Source organism: Rhyacophila brunnea, unplaced genomic scaffold (genome assembly GCF_057557595.1).
Source record: "Rhyacophila brunnea isolate RB1 unplaced genomic scaffold, BYU_Rbru_1.0 scaffold_32, whole genome shotgun sequence".
NCBI lineage: Eukaryota > Metazoa > Arthropoda > Insecta > Trichoptera > Rhyacophilidae > Rhyacophila > Rhyacophila brunnea.
Genome location: NW_028232985.1, coordinates 1,808,548 through 1,832,177, shown reverse-complemented (window position 1 = coordinate 1,832,177; position 23,630 = coordinate 1,808,548).

Here is a 23,630-nt window from a genome sequence, read left to right as displayed (position 1 = left end):
TTTATAAAGTTCTAGAATAACATTATTGTAAATTAGTATCAACTTGGTTTTTTATAAAAGTCTTAACCTTTGATCTTCATAGTCCTATGTATTCAAAATAATTACATTAATATAAAAAACCTTAACTTACCCCAGGTTTTAATCGCGATAAATTTTATAGATTTCATTAATCTTTTTTAGTGGTTTAAAGATCAGATTTTCAAAAAGGATTCATCACATTATTTTATAGTACGAGAATTTTGATAATTATCATTTAAACTAAAAATACAAATTACTATAAACTTCTCGATATATTAAGTTTTAAGTATTAAACATAAAGGCGTTCGTAAGCTAAAAACTTGATGAAATATAATTAATCGCATATTTAATGTACATTTATACAGGTAAGTCTGGTTTTTTATGGTTACTTCTGAAGGTGCTTTTACAAATTATATTATTTTAATAAAGCCTTCTATTTTTTATTATTTTCTTCCTCTGCTTTTATAGAATAAATATTCGTGGTTTTGTAGCATTAGTTTTCTTGTCCATATTTTTCAATATATGCTCTATAGTGCTAAAAATCCTTTCATATTAAAAAATATTGGCTTCATAAGAGATTTTTCATAACAAATTTTATTGATGGTTTACGACATATTTATGTTGAATATTATTGTTTAAAAAGAACAAAATTATAATTCATACAATATGGATTCATGTTCTTTGTTGAAAATACAAATGATATGGTAATTTTGAATAAATATCAATTTTTTCATTAGCCAATAATATTGTTGTTTAATTAATCCTGGCTTCATATAAGCGAATTTTCACAAAAAAAAATTCATTGATGGTTATCTAATGTTTTTTAAATATTATTCGTTAAATAGAACAAAATTATAATTCATACAATATGTATTCATGTTCTTTGTTGAAAATACAAATGATATGGTGATTTTGAATAAATATCAATTTTTTCATTAGCCAATAATATTGTTGTTTAATTAATCCTGGCTTCATAATAAATTTTCAAAAAAAAAATTCATTGATGTTTATAAGATGTTTTGTTAAATAGAACAAAATTATAATTTATATGATCGGGATTTCATGCTATTTTTATGAAAATACAAATGATATGCTAATTTTGACCAAATTTCAATTTTTATATTCAGCCAATCATATTGTTGTTTAATTAATTCTAGCTTCATTTAAGAGATTTTTGAAAAAAAATTAATTGATAATTCATAACATGTTTTGTTAAATAGAACAAAATTATAATTTATATGATCGGGATTTCATGCTATTTTTATGAAAATACAAATGATATGCTAATTTTGACCACATATCAATTTTTCTATTCAGCCAATCATATTGTTGTTTAATTAATCCTGGCTTCATATAAGAGAATTTTCCAAAAAAAAATTCATTGTTGTTTTTTAACATGTTTTGTTAAATAGAACAAAATTATAATTTATATGATCAGGATTTCATGCTATTTTATTGAAAATACAAATGATATGGTAATTTTGAATAAATATCAATTTTTTTTATTTAGCTAATAATATTGGCTTCATAATACATTTTCAATAAAAAATCGATTGATGGTTTACAACATTTTTTGCTAAATACTATTGGCCAAATCGAACTAAATTTATAATTATTTAAAATTTAGATTCATTTTCTAATCTAAAAATACAAATGATATGATAATTTTGAATATATTATATTTTAAAAATATTATTTACATTAAGCTTATTAAAACCAATTTTTAGCTATTTATTAAATAAATTATTCTACAGTAAAATTTGCATCCTATCACTCTGATCACATTTAACAAAAGACTTTATTCAAAATGCGAAATTTATGATCATTCTTATATCAATTTTCATGAAAGTCGTGGCTTATAAAATATAAATGGTTCGTGCAGAGGTTTATACATGATCAAAAATAAATTTAAAAGAACATTATAATATACCAAACCCCTATTCCCGAATCTAGTGTCATATTAATCCACCAAATATTAATCAACCGCGTCTCCTACATGTAAAAGGAGTATAAAATTGTTTTTTGTTTACTTCATCAAAAGTCTTCCGAAGAGAATCTATACATATTAAATTGCTATTATTTTGATAAAAACAACTGTGTGTTAATATTTAGAACAAACAAAAATAATTCTTGGATAAATGCATTGATGTTTACATTTGAATTTTTACCAATAAATATATTTCCAATATTCTTTAACTTAAGGTACAAATATAGTCCTATAGTTATTTTTAGATTACAAAAATTTAGATCTTGCTGGCTTTTCTTATTTTTAGAAATATTAATGACAATTCTCATTGGAGCATTTACTTGTGCTTTATTTGATGCATATTTTTTTTTATCGCAAATCCTTAAAGGGAAAAAATATTGCGAGGGTTATAAATAAGCGATTATTTTGTTGTATTATCTAAAAATGAAAAAAATATATTTGCTGCAAAGATTTTTAATGTTCATATTTTTGATGTTTTGTTGGGTTTTAAGTCATGATGAAGTGAAAGTGATCGATTCCGATCATAATATTCATAAAATAAGAACGAAACTAATTGATGATTTTACGGGTATAGGAATAAAAAACATTGAAAAAAAGACAGAATACCAAATTATTGGGATCTTGGTGCCACGGGAAAAAGTTAAAGAACTGATATATAAAATCAAAACTAAGTTCAATGAGATGGATGAGTTGGAAAATACAAAAAACAAAATCGAGACTCCGTGTAAATCTATAAGTCAAGAATTAAGAGGCCTCGATAAACTTGGTAATCGAACACACATACATACTTACTATAGAAGTTTTGGCTATTCTGAATATTTCAAAAAACATAAATATTTTAGAATTAACGAAAACTTATCATCTATTATTGAATATATGTTCAGAAATGAATTTAAGACCCTCAAAAATCTTGATGAGATTCAAACTGAAGATTTCGCTACCTTTGCGATAGAATTTTATCCAAATTATGAAGGATCGTATGGAATAAACAATCTTTCTAATCTCATCAATAATTACAATGTTGCTTTAAGTGAACTGGATGTAATTGTAAATAATTATGACACAGGATTCAGTTTTGAAGTTCACGGAATTTGTGATCAAATAGACAAAGATATACGAATTTCAAATATTTTGCAGAAATATATACAACAGGATTTAAAAGACATTTATCCAACCGCATATCAAATTTTTCTCGATACATTAACATGCTTTTGCAGATATTTAAACGTACATGAGCTTCATGATAATCAAATATTAAATGAAGAGGAATTCAACAAAAATGATATATTTTGTCAATTTTATGAATTTAGATTTGATATAAGTGGAATTTTAATGATTCTACATATTTAGTCGAAAATACTTCATCAAAAAATTCGATTGGTATCAATGGTTCAAAACAAATAAAAAATGGCGACATTATTATTGAAGATATAAATGATAATGATCAATCAGATTCCGTAATTTATGTTGACGACTTGAAAAAAAAAACATTAAATAAAGTTTTTGATGAGAAAAAAGATACAACATGTGTAGCTGATTCAAATGCGCATTCTATAAGTGGTGAGCATAAAAGATTTGTTTATAAATCAGACGAAGAAATAGAGACATTGATACATGATGAGTTCATAAAATCTGGATTATTTATTGAAAAAAAATACGTAAAAGAATTTTGGAATGCATTTGTTACTGCTTTAGACAGTAAATTCAAATCTAAAGAAAATTCATATCTTATTTTTAAATTGTGCAAAGAAAAAGCCGATGTGGTAATGAATTTATGCAAGGAATGTTGTATTGAGAACCCCAAAATTTATAAATTTTGTTTCTTAAGAAAGCAAATAAGCGATGGAGATTTATGTATTCAATTTCACAATACAAATATACTAAAGGACAATATTTATGGAGAAATTTTGTGTGTAGATGGATATTTTGAAGTATTGAACATATGTAAAGGCATATTTAACATAAAAGTTTGTGGAAAATATTCCAAAAAACCGCAACTATTACATGAAAAAAAAAATATTGGTTTTGATTTGGATTTTACACTATCCAATACACAAAACAACTATATATTCAAATTCACATCTACCATAGATGGTAATGAATTTGAGTACAGTAAATCGAAAATTAATAGCGAGCAATCTCAAATATTTGTATACAATAATGTAAATCGCTTTAGGTGGATCAAAAATATGATAAAAAATTACATGCTTGAGGAATATGAATCCTTAAAAATCAAGGCTTTACATTATAATTATAGACTAAGCTATACTGGTTTTAAAAAGGGTTTTAAAAGGTTGGAATTCGAGAAAATTTGTTGCACAAAATATTTCGACGAAAATATACAAAAAAGATACAAAAATATTATTTGCAAACTAAAATCCTTGTTTATTTCAGGCTATAGGCTTGAAAAATCGATATATATGGCTAAAGATTTAAACATATTCGAGGAGATAAACCTATTTGAGATAAATGAAAATCAAGATGATTGCTTGTTGTACCTCAATATGTGCCAAATTTCTCAAGACGAAGTCAATAGTTGCCAAGATCCAAAACAACATCCAGATGCATCCGTTGATTTATTATTACGCATACAAAATTGCATCGATGGTGAAAAAATAATACTAAGATTTAAATTCAGTTGGAGCAAAACAGTTAAATACAATTTGTTCTATGCTTTTGTCGTAGAAAAAATAATTCAAAAGCTCAAGAAAGCAGAAATTATACAACCTAGCAAAGATTATCTGAATAGTAAATTTGATCAGAGGAAAAAATTTATAAGGTATTTAATAGAAACAGTAGAAAATTCTCGATACTCATCTGTGAACAGCTTTCCGACGAAATCTTTTACTGATGAAGAGTATAAAAACGCATATTTTATAAATATTGAAAAAGCGTTTAATTTGTACAAAAACGCGACCAAACCCGTAGTTCCGGTAGAGAAGCCTATCAAATCGAGAAATGCTTGCTGCTTGGAAAGAGGTATATTGCAGATTAAGAAATGTGTTTACCTGGAAAGAAAATATGATTTTGATTCTGTAAGAGAAAAACTCATAGAAAACATATATATCTCTGCCAGTACAAAGAAATATATGTTAGAATTAGCCGAAAAAAAGTCTAGGGAATATAAGTCTTTGAATTTTCACGTCGATATTTTTACCCCTTGTGATTTTATCTCAGATAAGCAATTCAAAGACAACTTAGAACAGTGGATTTTATCATTAACTATATAAATAAACCTAAATAGATGGCGAAAAATACAAAGAATTATAAAAAACATATTTGTTTGTATTTATATTTATTTTTAGAGTAATAAAATAGACATGGTGAAAGTAACTTTTTATTTGTGTCGTTGTATTAAAAGATACAAAGCTGAAAGCTTCCATTTGATTTATGTATAAAAAATATAGAAAAAAATTTGTAACAATTATCAAATGTTCTTTATTTTTTTTTAAAATTTTAAATAACATTATAAATACATATAAGTAAATTTATTAATATGCAAAATTTGCAATCTGAGTTTTAATTCATGTGCAAGAAGAATCAAGTCACAATCGATATCATATTATAATAATTAAATTTTATATTTTGCAATTAACTAATAAATACATATTATATTTAGCCAAAATTATGGTACGCATCTGCAAAATTATATTAGAATTTAAAATAAAAAGAAAAGCATATCTATATTTTTACATTAAAGCCATATTCATAATTACGATATTTAATTTCAAATATTCAGGTGCATTTTTTTTCAACTACTAGAAGAATCTAAAAGTCTCATATATGATGCGATTTTTCTACCTTAGAAAATTGAATCTATAGTTTTTATTGCACAAAATATAACAAAAAATATCAAAAAGTAAAGATTCTAGTTTTCTAAAATTTATTTAGCAGATAAAATTGATTTTCTATATAAAAAAATCGTTTTTCGTATTTTTAATGTAATAGGGGCAACAAAATTCATATAAATTTAAGAATTTCGAATCTAGTCAAAACAATTTCAACAGACAATTACACATAAAATTAATTATACGTGACTACAATTTCAAAATAAACTTATATAAAGCGCTTCTTAAATTAGAACTTATTACTTTGCTACTTATATGACCGAATAAGAAAAATCTTAAGTGACATATCTATTACACAAGCAAAATAAAAAAGGTTGTATTTAAGAAGAGGGCAATTTTGAAAAAAAAAAGTGAAAGGCAATTTATAAGGATTGTTTTCTTAGTTCAATCAGATGCTGCAAACCGAAAAAAATGTCACCAAGAAGCGCAGCTATACAAAAAATAGAAGAGAGCTATAAACACACACATCATTTACAACACTCAACTAGATCGCCAAAAATGAACTTGACTTTATATATAGAATATATTGAGCTAAAGCCGATAAAAAGTATAATTTCTTTATTAATATTTGAAACCCACATCAAAAACCTCTTGATATCTATAATAAATCAATTATTAGCATGGTTGGCTCTTTTGATGGTTAGAAATTGCAAGTATGAGCAAAATAAGATCAACAACGCTAATTTACGCGTGATAGAAAAAAAATGTTCATAACAGAAAAGTAAAAAGGTTAACACAGTTTAAAACAATATAAAATATTAGACAACTTAAGAAGCCGATGTAAAAGATTTCTACCCTGTATATTTTACAGAGAAATAACGAAGTTGTATGATGCATTCTGTTCATGCACAGGTGAAAATACAACTTTAAAAAATCACAAGAAGTTATAAAAAAGTCAGATCGAAAAGTAATTGAATACAAACATGTATACATTAAGACTTGTGCATGACAAAGAAAATTTTAAAATTACTAAATTATCACATGATCGACATGAGATTTTCGGGTATTATAAGAAAGATACCTATCACGTTGGTAAAAATAGAAATAACAAAATTATAAGATAAAGAATTGAAAAAATTAGCTGCTCAGAAATACTATCTAAAAAAATATATTACCTCTTACTTTTATTTGTTATACTCGAATATTACCATACGTCATAAACTCGAGTGAATTACAGACGAAATACCATATCGTATATTAAAAATTTTTGAATACCAAAAAAAGCATATGCAATAACAATTGCATGATTAAAACACCAGAAAATCTAAGTCTAAGATTAGTAAGCAATGATGAAGATTCTAGAGATGATAATATAGTAAGAGTATCTGCCTAATCTATTACATAGAGCAAATAAAAGTTAAGCTTGAACAACATTAATTGTCTTATATCTGTAAACTTGAAAAAATCATTAAGATTGAACGGTAAAAATCTTGAATTGTAATAAGATAAAAAGATAATGCGCTAAAATATAATCCTTCGCGAACTTTTCTGCGTTTTTATACGTCACACCAGAATTTTAAGCAAATTTATATTAAAAAAATATTTAACAATAAAATATATGTGATTAAGCATAAAATACGATTCGATTGTTTATATTTTTTAATATTTGTCTAATGTGCACGGTGTATAAAACCCATTCAGAAAATCTTGTATAAAATGTTGAACATAAATCTGAATAAATAGAATGCGAGATTATCGGTCATAAAAAGTGAAGAGTTGCTTAAACGTGGAAATAATCGAATTGGTATTTAATATTGTTATCGTTTTAAACGCAAATTTTCCTTATAAAGGATGCAAAAATGTTTTTATACACGTAAAAACACAGTTTTACAATCTTAGACAAACCTCAAATGATTTAAAGTCGCATAGCAGTCTTTGATAGCACTATAAGAATTAAAAAGTCAATATTACCTTTTTCTAATCCTTACAATCTACCGACATAACCATCTAAATAGTTTATTTTTAAACAGGGATAAATTCGGAAATTATATATGAATGCAGTAAATGTCAACATATTGCGCAATGAAAATAGTTTAAATGAAACTTAAATTCCACATTCGCAACAAAATTTGTCTAAGATAGCTATTTCATGCTCTATATACGGTGAAGAATCGACAAGATATATTAAAATGAATTTCATTGTGGGATATAATAGCAGCCGTTTAAATAAATATGGCAGAGTCAGAATATATAAATCTTGCCAGATCATTTCAATTGTAGTCAGAATAAAATTTATAATAAGAATATTTCTCTTCAAATATAGTATATTTATTGCCTTAAAAACAAACAAGGAATAGATATCTTCATTTTATTGGAAACATAGTTTCTGAATATATCTACGTGGTGAAATGTCTAGTATTTTTCCTTATAAAAGATAATACAGAAAAAGAATAAGATATAAAAATTACAAGTATATGTACTATAGGGTTATAAAAAACATGCTTTCAGTGTCGATAAAATAAAATTGATCTACGTGTCATTTTTATTCAGTCCAAATAACTTTTTTTTAACTATTTAACTGCTTTCTATTTCTTTTTTTAACAGTATTTGTTAATATGCTTTCCAACAGTTATATGCAGAATTTTATATGAAAATGTACTTTATGCGATTTTGAATTATTATCGTTTTAAATAGGGTATTTATGTGGAATCTAAATTTTTAATTTTATAAGATATTATTATGCTTAATACAATATAAAAACGTTGAAAATGGTTAAGTAATGATTTATTATAAATGTTTTTGTTTTATAGCTATTCTAATATATTATCCAGGAAAAACTTAATTTTATTGATTTTTATGTATTTATTACAAAATGGTAATTTAAGTTGTAATTCCAGTGATTTTCTATAATACTCTTGTTATCATCGGTTATAATTTTGCATATAATTTCAGATACTGTAAAGACCAACAAGGTAAAAAGAAAAAAAACCATAAACTTGCCGAAATATAAACAAAGTTTTTGTTTCCAATAAAATAAGACCTCAAATTTCTATTAAATGCAAATTAAAATTTAAATTTACTTGTAAGCTTATAATATTATGAAGAATATATATTTCATAAAATATTTTAATGATAAACTTGACCATATGAAAATTAAAGAAATGATTAATCAATCATCTTATTTTTAAATGTTGATTATATTTAAAGAAATCATATTTGTTCAAGCAAAACTTATATTTGCTCTATATAATAGAACAGACTGATTCTCTTACTATCTTATTATCTCTAGAATCTTCGCCATTGCTTACTACTCTTGAAACTTATATTTTACAATGTTCTTTATCACGCAATTGTTATTGCATATGCTTTTTTTGCCATTCTAAAATCCTCAATATACGATATGGTATTTAGTCTGTAATTCACTCGAGTTTATATAGTATAGCAATATTCGAGTATAACAAATAAAATAAGAGATAATATATTTTTTTTAGAAGTATTTCTAAGCTGATAATTTTTAAAATTCTTTATCTTATAATGCTTGTTATTTCTGTTTTTACTAACGTGATTAAGTATCTTTCTTATCATACACGAAAATGACATGTCGATCATTTGAATATCTTTTATCTTTTTTTTCATGCACAAGTCATAATGTATGTATGTTTGTTTTCAATTACTTTTCGAACAGACTTTTTTTGATTTCTTGTGATTTTTTAAAGTTGTATTTTCACCTGTGCATGAATAGAACACATCATACAATTTCGTTATATCTCCGTAAAATATACAGATGCGAATCTTTTACATCGGCTTCTTAAGTGGTCTAATATTTTATATTGTGTTATACTGTGTTAGTTAACCTTTTGAGTTTTCTGTTATCAACATTTTTTTTTCTACCACGCATAAAACAAGTTGTTGCTCCTTCTTTTGCTTATACTTGCAATTTCTAACTATCAAACTATACCAACCATGCCAATTATTGATTTATTATAGATATCAAAGAGTTTTTGATGTGGTTTCAAATATTAATATAGAAAATATACTTTTTATCAGCTTTAACTCTATATTTAATATATAAATTGTCTTATATATTTTTTGAAGATCTAGTTATGTGTTTATAAATGATATGAGTGTTTATAACCTTCGTCTATTTTTTGTATAGCTGCGCTTCTTGGTGTCATTTTTTTCGGTTCTAAGCATCTGATTTGACTAAGAATGTTTTCCGTGAAAAATTGCCTTTCGTCTGTTCTTTCACAATTTCTATCTTTTAAAATACAATCTTTTATATTTGGCAAAGTATATTGGTTCTAATTTAATATAGCCTTTATAATAGTTTATTTTGAAATTGCTGTCTCGTAAAATTATTTTTATGTGTATTTGTCCGTTTAAATTTATTTGAATAGATATAAAATTCTTAAATTTATATGAATTTCGCTGCCACTATTACATTACAAATACAATTTTTTTTTTAAGAAAATCATTTTATCGGCTAAATAAATTTTAGAAAACTAAAATCTAGATACTTTTATATTTTTTGGTATATTTTGTGGGATAAAAACTATAGATTTTATTTTCTAATATAAAAATCGCATCATATATGAGACTTTCATTTTCTTCCACTAGTTGAAAAAAAATGCACCTGAATATTCGAATATGTAATTTCGTATTTAATGAAAATTGCTTTCATGCAAAAATATAGATATGCTGTTTTTTTTATTTTAAATTCTAATATAATTTTGCAGATGCGTACCATAATTTTGGCTAAATATAATATACATTTATTAGTTAATTGCAACGCTATATAGTGAATTTTTTTGTTTTGATATTCACCGTGGCTTTATTCGTCTTGCACATGAATAAAATTACAGAATTCAAATTTTGCATGCTAATAAAGTGTCTTTTATGTTTAAGATCTTACTTGTAATTTTTAAAAAAATAAAGAACAATTGATAATTATTTAAAAAAAATTGTTCTAATTTTTATACATAAATCAAATGAAAGCAATAAGCTTTGCATCTTTTAATACAACGACACAAATAAAAAGTCATTTTTACCTTGTCTATTTATTACTCTGAAAATAAATATAAATACAAACAAATCTGTTTTTTTATATCTTTTTAATTTTCAACAATTATATAGGTTTTTATTCTAGTATGGATATAATCCACTGTTCTAAGTTGTCTTTGAATTTCTTATCTGGAACAAAATCACTAGGGGTAAAAATATCGACGTGAAAATTCAAAGACTTATATTCCCTAGACTTTTTTTCGGCTAATTCTAACATATATTTCTTTGTACTGGCAGAGATATATATGTTTTCTATGAGTTTTTCTCTTACAGAATCAAAATCATATTTTCTTTCCAGGTAAACACATTTCTTAATCTGCAATATACCTCTTTCCAAGCAGCAAGCATTTCTCGATTTGATAGGCTTCTCTACCGGAACTACGGGTTTGGTCGCGTTTTTGTACAAATTAAACGCTTTTTCAATATTTATAAAATATGCGTTTTTATACTCTTCATCAGTAAAAGATTTCGTCGGAAAGCTGTTCACAGATGAGTATCGAGAATTTTCTACTGTTTCTATTAAATACCTTATAAATTTTTTCCTCTGATCAAATTTACTATTCAGATAATCTTTGCTAGGTTGTATAATTTCTGCTTTCTTGAGCTTTTGAATTATTTTTTCTACGACAAAAGCATAGAACAAATTGTATTTAACTGTTTTGCTCCAACTGAATTTAAATCTTAGTATTATTTTTTCACCATCGATGCAATTTTGTATGCGTAATAATAAATCAACGGATGCATCTGGATGTTGTTTTGGATCTTGGCAACTATTGACTTCGTCTTGAGAAATTTGGCACATATTGAGGTACAACAAGCAATCATCTTGATTTTCATTTATCTCAAATAGGTTTATCTCCTCGAATATGTTTAAATCTTTAGCCATATATATCGATTTTTCAAGCCTATAGCCTGAAATAAACAAGGATTTTAGTTTGCAAATAATATTTTTGTATCTTTTTTGTATATTTTCGTCGAAATATTTTGTGCAACAAATTTTCTCGAATTCCAACCTTTTAAAACCCTTTTTAAAACCAGTATAGCTTAGTCTATAATTATAATGTAAAGCCTTGATTTTTAAGGATTCATATTCCTCAAGCATGTAATTTTTTATCATATTTTTGATCCACCCAAAGCGATTTACATTATTGTATACAAATATTTGAGATTGCTCGCTATTAATTTTCGATTTACTGTACTCAAATTCATTACCATCTATGGTAGATGTGAATTTGAATATATAGTTGTTTTGTGTATTGGATAGTGTAAAATCCAAATCAAAACCAATATATATTTTTTCATGTAATAGTTGCGGTTTTTTGGAATATTTTCCACAAACTTTTATGTTAAATATGCCTTTACATATGTTCAATACTTCAAAATATCCATCTACACACAAAATTTCTCCATAAATATTGTCCTTTAGTATATTTGTATTGTGAAATTGAATACATACATCTCCATCGCTTATTTGGTTTCTCAAGAAACAAAATTTATAAATTTTGGGGTTCTCAATACAACATTCCTTGCATAAATTCATTACCACATCGGCTTTTTCTTTGCACAATTTAAAAATAAGATATGAATTTTCTTTAGATTTGAATTTACTGTCTAAAGCAGTAACAAATGCATTCCAAAATTCTTTTACGTATTTTTTTTCAATAAATAATCCAGATTTTATGAACTCATCATGTATCAATGTCTCTATTTCTTCGTCTGATTTATAAACAAATCTTTTATGCTCACCACTTATAGAATGCGCATTTGAATCAGCTACACATGTTGTATCTTTTTTCTCATCAAAAACTTTATTTAATGTTTTTTTTTTCAAGTCGTCAACATAAATTACGGAATCTGATTGATCATTATCATTTATATCTTCAATAATAATGCCGCCATTTTTTATTTGTTTTGAACCATTGATATCAATAGAATTTTTTGATATATTATACTCGACTAAATATGTAGAATCATTAAAATTCGTACTTATATCAAATCTGAATTCATAAAATTGACAAAATGTATCATTTTTGTTGAATTCCTCTTCATTTAATATTTGATTATCATGAAGCTCATGTTTTTTATAATATCTGCAAAAGTATGTTAATGTATCGAGAAAAATTTGATATGCGGTTGGATATATGTCTTTTAAATCCTGTTGTATATATTTCTGCAAAATATTTGAAATTCGTATATCTTTGTCTATTTGATCACAAATTCCGATAACTTCAAAACTGAATCCTGTGTCAAAATTATTTACAATTACATCCAGTTCACTTAAAGCAACATTGTAATTATTGATGTGATTAGAAAGCTTGTTTATTCCATGCGATATTTCATAATTTATATAAAATTCTTGTGCAATGTTAGCGAAATCTTCAGTTTGAATCTCATCAAGATTTTCGAAAGTCTTAAATTTGTTTTTGAACATATATTCAATAATAGATGATAAATTTTCGTTAATTCTAAAATATTTATGTTTCCTGAAATTTTCAGAATAACCAAAACTTCTATAGTAAGTATGTATGTGTGTTCGATTACCAAGTTTATCGAGGCCTCTTAATTCTTGACTCATAGATTTACACGGAGAATCGATTTTATTATTTGTATTTTCCAACTCATCCATCTCATTGAACTTATTTTTGATTTTATATATCAGTTCTTTAACCTTTTCCCGTGGCACCAAGACCCCAATAATTTGGTATTCTGTTATTTTTTCAATGTTTTTTATTCCTATACCCGTAAAAGCATCAATTAGTTTCGTTCTTATTTTATGAATATTATGATCGGAATCGATCACTATCACTTCATCATGACTTGAAACACAACAAAACATCAAAAATATGAACATTAAAAATCTTTGCAGCAATAATATGTTTTTCATTTTATGATAATACGCAAAAGATGCGCTTATTTATAAACCTCACAATAATTTTTCCTTTTAAGGATTTGTGATAAAAAATATGAACTGATGAAACACAAGTAAATGCTCAAATGAGAAATTGTCAAAAATATTTCGAAAAAATAAGAAAAGCAAAGAAGATCTAAATTTTAATAATAAAAAAAACTATAGGACTATATTTGTACCTTAAGTTATTAAATATTGGAAATATATTTATTGATATTCAAATGTAAACATCAATACATTTATCCAAAGCATAATTTTTATTTGTTCTATATATTAACACTTAGTTGTTTTTATCAGAAAAAAAGCAATTTAATTTGCAAAAATTCTCATTGAAAGACGTTTGATTTAGTAACAAAAAAATTAGACTTTGCTCGTACATGTAGAATATGTGGTTGATTAATATTTGGTAGATTAATATGGCACTAGATTCGGGAATGATTTGTGTGTTATATTATAATATTCTTTAAAATCCATTTTGATCACGTATAAACCTCTGCACGAACCATTTATATTTTATAAGCCACGACTTTCATGAAAATCGATATAAGAATGATCATAAAGTTCGCATTTTAGAAAAAGTGTTTTGTTAAATGTGATCAAAGTGATAGGATGCAAATTTTACTGTAGAATAATTTATTTAATAAATAGCTAAAAATTGGTTTTAATAAGCTTAATGTAAATAATATTTTTAAAATATAATATATTCAAAATTATCATATCATTTGTATTTTTAGATTAGAAAATGAATCTAAATTTTAAATAATTATAAATTTAGTTCGATTTGGCCAATAGTATTTAGCAAAAAATGTTGTAAATCATCAATCGATTTTTTATTGAAAATGTATTATGAAGCCAATATTATTAGCTAAATAAAAAAAATTGATATTTATTCAAAATTACCATATCATTTGTATTTTCAATAAAATAGCATGAAATCCTGATCATATAAATTATAATTTTGTTCTATTTAACAAAACATGTTAAAAAACAACAATGAATTTTTTTTTGGAAAATTCTCTTATATGAAGCCAGGATTAATTAAACAACAATATGATTGGCTGAATAGAAAAATTGATATGTGGTCAAAATTAGTATATCATTTGTATTTTCATAAAAATAGCATGAAATCCCGATCATATAAATTATAATTTTGTTCTATTTAACAAAACATGTTATGAATTATCAATTAATTTTTTTTCAAAAATCTCTTAAATGAAGCCAGAATTAATTAAACAACAATATTATTGGCCAAATAGAAAAAATTACCATTTATTCAAAATTACCATATCATTTGTATTTTCATAAAAATAGCATGAAATCCCGATCATATAAATTATAATTTTGTTCTATTTAACAAAACATCTTATAAACATCAATGAATTTTTTTTTTGAAAATTTATTATGAAGCCAGGATTAATTAAACAACAATATTATTGGCTAATGAAAAAATTGATATTTATACAAAATTACCATATCATTTGTATTTTCAACAAAGAACATGAATTCATATTGTATGAATTATAATTTTGTTCTTTTTAAACAATAATATTCAACATAAATATGTCGTAAACCATCAATAAAATTTGTTATGAAAAATCTCTTATGAAGCCAATATTTTTTAATATGAAAGGATTTTTAGCGCTATAGAGCATATATTGAAAAATATGGACAAGAAAACTAATGCTACAAAACCACGAATATTTATTCTACTAAAGCAGAGGAAGAAAATAATAAAAAATAGAAGGCTTTATTAAAATAATATAATTTGTAAAAGCACCTTCAGAAGTAACCATAAAAAACCAGACTTACCTGTATAAATGTACATTAAATATGCGATTAATTATATTTCATCAAGTTTTTAGCTTACGAACGCCTTTATGTTTAATACTTAAAACTTAATATATCGAGAAGTTTATAGTAATTTGTATTTTTAGTTTAAATGATAATTATCAAAATTCTCGTACTATAAAATAATGTGATGAATCCTTTTTGAAAATCTGATCTTTAAACCACTAAAAAAGATTAATGAAATCTATAAAATTTATCGCGATTAAAACCTGGGGTAAGTTAAGGTTTTTTATATTAATGTAATTATTTTGAATACATAGGACTATGAAGATCAAAGGTTAAGACTTTTATAAAAAACCAAGTTGATACTAATTTACAATAATGTTATTCTAGAACTTTATAAAATTATAAAGACGAATACTAGTAGTCACCATCCTTAATATGTGATAGATAAGCGAAAAATTTTCAATCAGAAAAACTGAGCTAAGTAGAATCATGATTTATAAAGTAACATATACGATTAAAAGACAAAAAAATGCAAAAGTCAGCACAATAAAAAATAAGTATCTAAGGAGTTTTAGGATTTTTAAAGTCATTTCTCTATATGAAAACAAACATACAAAGACATTTGATATGACAACATATAAAAATATTGAATAAAAAAGCCGAGATTATAAGGCTTTGAATCGCGACAAATATAAAATAAGAACATCAAACGCGTAGATGTGTAAGATATAAGAAATTAAGTGCTTAAGCCGAAAAAAAGAATTTGAAGCATACAGAAAAAGATTTTTCGCTTAATGACTCATTAGGAAAATATAAGAATAGACAATAAACAATGCAAACTATAAGATTAAACAAGAAAATTAATAAAGAAAACAATATGTGTATACGCAAAACGATAAAAGTATCTTTTAATCATTTTAGCAAAAATAACTTAGAAAAACATTTATTTTTTTTAAAAGATGATTGAAAAGATTTGCATACTCAATTCTAAGTAAAAAGCTTTTATGTAAAATCATATGTAGCACAAAGCATTTTACTGTGATATGAAAAGTTTATCTTTACAAGAGAAAAAAAGTGAAATTTATGGTTTTAAAGATAAACCACATGCCTGATTTCTATATACGATGCCATCTATTAATTTAATGTATGCCAAATACGTTTATCAACAAATTTTTTAAGTTTTCCTCGAATATATTGAAACATCACAGCCGAAGTAATAAGACAAGGAAATATGTGATGCAAAGAAATAGGCGCTTTATAACGCTAATATAAGAACCTAGATATAAAAACCGAAAAACAACAACTTTATACGCATTGAAAACATAGGATCAGCGAGGCGTTGTCATAAATAATGTTATTGTTGCCGCATCTTTCATTTTTTATAATTCCTGTACTTAAAAAAACTAAATAATTAGATGAATTCTTTTATTTACAGATGTGATAACCAGCAATGATTAATATAAATGCGAAAAAGGATACAGATATAAAAATTATATGTATAGTTTGAGGCTGTTAACAGTGCTTCGTGCATCCAAACTTCTGTCCGTTCTATATAGGACCAGATAATATGTTATATTGATAAAGCCATTTCAATAAATATACAACTAGTGCTGTTATAATTTTATAAAACCTCTTTACTGTCTTTCGGTTTCTAGCTTTCCGAATAGTCTAGAAAATCTCAAGCTTTTTAGCAAAAACGATCGCATATTTTATGAGCCTGGGACTATAAATCATCTAAACATAGTCTGCAATGTGAGAACGAAAAGAGTAAACATGTAATTTTTGTTGATGTATAAGATAATTAGAAATATATAGTTACACTAATAACAGTGATATGTAGTTCAACCGACGTGTAATTAGATATATACAAATAGTCTCGGGAATTATTAATTGGAACAAAAAAATGTATTAGACATATTCTAATAATTTTAAGTGATACTTTCTCGCAGTTGAAAAATTTATATGTGTATTATTTGTTAGAGCGAAAAGATTTTGAAAAAAAAGCGATCTTATATATAAAGTTCCGAGGGAGGAATTTATATTTCTTCTACTATAGAATTCTGTAAACCGAATTTTTTAACAAGAATATATGGCCTGCATCCCAAAATTCTTTTAATAGAAAAAATGCCTTTTCAATGGAAAAAGACACTAAGCAACGATAAAGCGATGCTAGAAGCAAAATCTAAAATTAAAAAAACGTGGATAATATTAAGTGAATGAACCCGATTTATATAAATTTAGAATGGAATATATCTATACATTAAAAGGTTATATTTGATAAAGCTCAAAGGTAAGGTTTTGTGCTAAATTAAATAAATAGCTATACTAAAAACTTCACTGCAAACATTCACATTTATTGATTTAGTCATTATAACGACGGTTAAAAATATGAAAAACGAAGCCGAAAATAAGCAAATCTTTTCAACATCAGAATACAAACATATACCACATATAATAACCAGTGTTTTTTTTTAAAGAAGCCTTTAAATCTCTAGATCATCTAGTTAAAAAAATTAAAAAGCGCTTATTCATATATCCCTAATACAGGACAAAAAATTTCGGTACATACACTTTTTTCTTCCATAAAATACACCTTTATACAAATTATGATTAATCATCATAATCACAGTTCAAAAATTTGTTTTTTTTAGCAGCAGCATGATAAATATATTTATATAATAAAACTGATATAATATAGTTGCAGTACGACCATTTTTTCTAGTTATTGTCTTAAATGGTGATGATATATCTCTAAAAAAAATTTTTCAAAAAGTATCGAACAACCAACGTATGTTAAAAATGAAAAATTAGGTAGATAATTTCTATTTTTATATTACTATTATTTATATACGTGTGAAAGAAAAATATCACTATTTGTTATTTGATAAAATGGTTTCATTGCAAAACACGTTAAGTTTTAAATAAAAAAATTGATTAGCCTTATAAAGGCAATTTCAAATTCACAGACATTAGTTATGAGATAAACACTGAAATGTATAATCGAGCTTTTAATATGTGTTTAAGTATTTTGTTTATGTATTTTGCCAATTTAAACCATTAAATGAATCTTTAATCAAGATAAATTTAAAGTTTAGCCCTCGAAAAAACTTTAAATGATTTATTGAATTATTCTTCAAATAAATTGAAAATAATATTGTAATTCTTAATCTATTATGTGATAGAACACAATCTGCTAAAAGGAGGCATATATATAATAATCTTTTTTTTGTAAAATGCATCAAGGTTACCGTACATTTTTTCTTAAACTTCAAAAAAAATTATGTATATTTTCTATGCTTATAAGCATTATATAACATGTAAAATATAAGTTAATGTAAAAACTTGTACAAACTACTTACTTTCAAAGTTGCTTTTTTAAAAATTATTACAGTATTATTGATTTAATTTATTTAAATAAATAAAAGTCAATGTCAAATTACCGATATTATGAAATAATTATTATAATTTTATACTGTCGCATTTAAGCAGATAAAAAAATATATAATGCATATATATCTGATGAAATAATCAGCAAGATTGACAAATTTAATATAAAATAATCCTTAAATTTATATGTATCGCGACAACGATTATAACTTAATATTTGATAATCGGGGTTTAGAACTATTATAATCGAGATTATTTTTCAAATACAAAATGCATATAAAATCTGATAAATAGGGATAAATTGGATTTCAGATTTATATTTTTAATAGAAGGTAAATACATAAGGTATTTGATACAGGGAGTCGGTACTTAAATAAAAATCTGTTTGAAATGTTTTAAAACTTAGGAAATGGGAACTCGTAAATGTCATAAGAGTAAGGAAGAACAGTTTTTAATTCTAAAAGGTAATATTTGATCAATATCAAAATACTTAACTTCGGTAACCCACAATGAAAACTTTTAAAATGTTTGATATTTAATTTTAGTCACAATTAGCTAATATATAAAAAAAATAATTCTGCAACCGTTAAAGAGAATTGCAACAAGCTTGCAAGAGATAAATATGCTAAGTTATAAAATATTATAGTATAGTACGAAAATACTAGCAAAGTATGTTTTTAGTACGGACACATACACAATAACGCATGTAATAAACGCATTCAACAAGCTTTTTAGGTCACCATTTTTATTGTTACATATAGAAAAGATTATTATTAATAATTTTTCAAAAAAAAATGTTGTATATTCTCAGAAAAAGGGATCTTAACTTATTATTTTTGTTGAAAAATACTGATGACGATTCTGCTGATTCTTTTTATTTATCAACAAAAACACAAAGAATCCATTACCAAGCTCACTAGCAAAAATTATACACAAAAAGCTATAAAAATTTAAATACAACATAAAATTGTATCTCTAACCTGCATGCTACATTGTGAAAATACATGTTCTTATGTTATATTTTATATTAGGCATACTATAGTTCCATATTTTCTTCGCTTTTTTGATTCCAAGTGTTTAGTTGTGTCGTAAAAAATCTTAAAAATCAATCACTATTTAGCTATGTACGATCGCAAATAATCTAATAAAGGGGCTAAATGATGCCGAAAAATTTTGATTTTGCGAATAGCAGTACCTTAATATAATAAAAGATATATCAAATTCGGAATTCTGGTTTACAACATCTAGTCGTATACATTTCAAAAGCTCACAAAAAACATATAACTATAAAATAAAGATACGAGTAATTAATAAAATTATAGCTTATAAATATAAGAAAAATGTGCTAAAATATTACAAGATAAAAATTTATCATAGCTCAAGTTTTAAACAACAAGGATAAGATATTTACCATAAATACAATGGGTTTTTTGTACAGAATCAGATAAAAATAATTTTTTCTTTTAAAATATTTATTTATAGAGTGTATGATATTTACTAAAATATATAAATTTTTGTTCTTTTATAGAAAATAATTTCCATATCGCACTCCACTAAAATCATATAAAAATTTTATTTTCGCGCTTGTTTTTATTCTGTCTATTTTTCGCTTTAAAGGTACAAAGAAACTAATATGCATAAATGATCATTTAAAAATTAATATATGTGCAAATATATGGCATTGGCTATCCTAATTGCTAATGGACATTTTCAAAAGTACAGTTCGACCGTAAAAACATGCCTTAGAGGTTATGAAACAATTTTTTAATTTATGTAGAAGAATTACGCAAAAAAACCCCAAATTAAAAATTTATTAAAAAAATTGCATGTTTTCTAAATCCTTAAATGAATAAACATACAGAAAATTCCATCAATATAAATCTAAATAAATTCAGTAATCAGAAAAATGCTTGATTGCAAAAAAAATAAAAGATCATTGAATTACTCTTATGTGTTTGTAATTACACGATTTATGTCAATTTTATGCCTAAAATATATGCTTTAATGCTAGAAAATCGACTAATATGAAACCAAAAATATTAAAACAGATTAAATATCAGTAAATCTATCGAAATACCGCTTTTATTATTTTAAATAAATAACACAACGCAATTGCACAAATAATATATATTTTATTTCAACAATAGTGAGCTTAAAATAATAAGAATTTTCTGGTGTCTTTAATAACATCTTAGAGACTCTAAATTATTCGATCAAATCACAATAAGGCTATGGATGCAATAGAAATAGCAGAAAATATAGTTCTGATAATTAATTAATCTAGCACTAAAAAAAAGCAATAAGCTTTGAAAATAATAATTTAAAGTAGAAAAAAATGAATGTTTTAAGTTATTTAAAAATGAAAAAATAATCTTGCATGGCCAATATAATCTATAGTTTATATATTTTTCTAAAAAATCGATGATTTAATATATAAGACCAACATATTAACTGATATAATGCCTTTCTGTCTCTAGAATCATTTTTTTGAAAATAACAATATTCAATACCATTATAGGGGGGAAACAGTTAGCATACTAGATAGTAGTTAAGGAAAATTATGATTCAATATATTAGAAGAAATACATAGATCCATAGATAATTCTACTAAATATGCTAGCAATAAAATATGATCAAGAGCTTTAAAAATACACCTGCGCATGGTGAACGAAATAACAAAATTTTATATTTGGAAAAAAAATTGTCTACGAACATATTTTCAAAAGAAAATTTTGGAGTGCAAAGGAAAAAATACTTATATAGACTAAAATATGATAAGATAGATCTTTATTCTTATCTAGTAAAATATATCGTAATATATTTATACTACTGATGTTTAAAAATTATATGATTTGCTAGCAATAAATTTTTTTAGATAAATAAATAGGAGATAATAAAATAGAATATATTGTATGTTTGATTAATTAATTTCTCATTTTTGCATAAAGTATTTAAATTAAGAAAAGGGCATAAAAAATTGCTAACTAATCACAGCATCGTATTTATATTAATACTTTATAATATAATCTTTGTATAGAGATAACAAAGAATGAAATATAGTGTAAAAAATTTATAAAAAATGTATTAATCGTAAGAGCTCGACAAACTAGTTTAGTTTTTGAGATGGATTGCATATAGATAATTATTGGAAATTCACTATAAGAAATAATCTTTTTATTTTTTAAATATCTTTCATTTAAGGAATTTAAATTTTTGGTACTAGAAAACGAATATTGATGTTAAAAAAAACATTCATTCATATTAATTTATATTTTTGAACTTAAAACAAATTTTGATGTTAAAAAAACATATTCGCTGCAAAAAATAGCTTAATGATACTAGAAGTATATTGATATAGAATATAATTAAAAATTTTACATCTTTATTATTCCATAAAGTACTTGTTTTTAAAAAAATATAAATGAACAGTACCTTTAGAAAGATGAATATGGTACGAAAAAATTAAGTCAAACAAAAAACTATGCACAATAATGGCAATATTGTGCATGAAAACAGACAGACAGAGTGATAAATACTATATTTACAATATTTAGTAAATGACACTGGTAATCTTTTCACTTGAATAGTTGCATTTACACAGAAATCTGTACCATGAAACATTTTTTTCATAAATAAAAATGTATATATATTTATAGTAAATTGCTTCTGATATAAATTTTTAAAATTACAGCTCAAAAAATGAAGTAATTTTTACGATAAAAAAACATTGTTTGCAAACACAAAAGAGCTTCTTTAATTTGTCTTTTTAAAATATTATATTAAAAAAATACAATTTTTCAATTTATATTTATATGGTGTTTTTTTATAAAAGTAAATTAAATATGTCGCTGATTATATTTATTAAATCAATCTGATCATTTATATACATTGGAACATTTAATATACGCCACAAAAAAACTCAATCATCATTAATAAAAATATTCTTTAAATAGTTCACCATATGGTGTCGTCATAATCAAAAATTGATCTTCGTGACAAACAATGGACTAAATGTATGAAGTCTTTAACAATATATAGAATACATGCCTAAAATTCACAATTTAACAGCAAAATTCGTAAAGTATTTATTATGTGTTATCTTCTTTTTTTTGCATGAATTTTATTGAAAATCTAAATATTGCTAGATACGATATCAATAACAGCTTTAGCATAATATCATATATGAAATTCACCAAATCGTTGCATTTAAAAATTAAAATAAATAAAGATGTCAATTTTTTATTTTATACAATGTTGAAATTCAAAACTCGTAATAATAAGGAACGGCAGATGCTAATGTACTTGGAAAATGCAGAATATCACATATGTCTTCTATTTCAAACGCAAGAAGTTTTTTTTCACGAACTTTTGAATTATTTTTTAGTGTATAAAAGTTTAAATAAAGTTATTATAGATTACACTAAAAACATAAATATGTGTTATTTTTGCAATCAACAGTTAACTCTACCTTTTGTTGGTTTATATAGGCTATGAAACTACAGGCTATTAAATCTCACAAGCTTAGTTCTATCAACATATAGTCTGACGTGCAGTTTTAAAGTTTTAAACACTCTCATCAACGTATTTTTGAACCCTTTATATTATAAGATACTACATTACATTGGATGTTATAAAACATATTTACTTTATGTTATTGATTATATTATTAATGCTGAAAATTTGAATT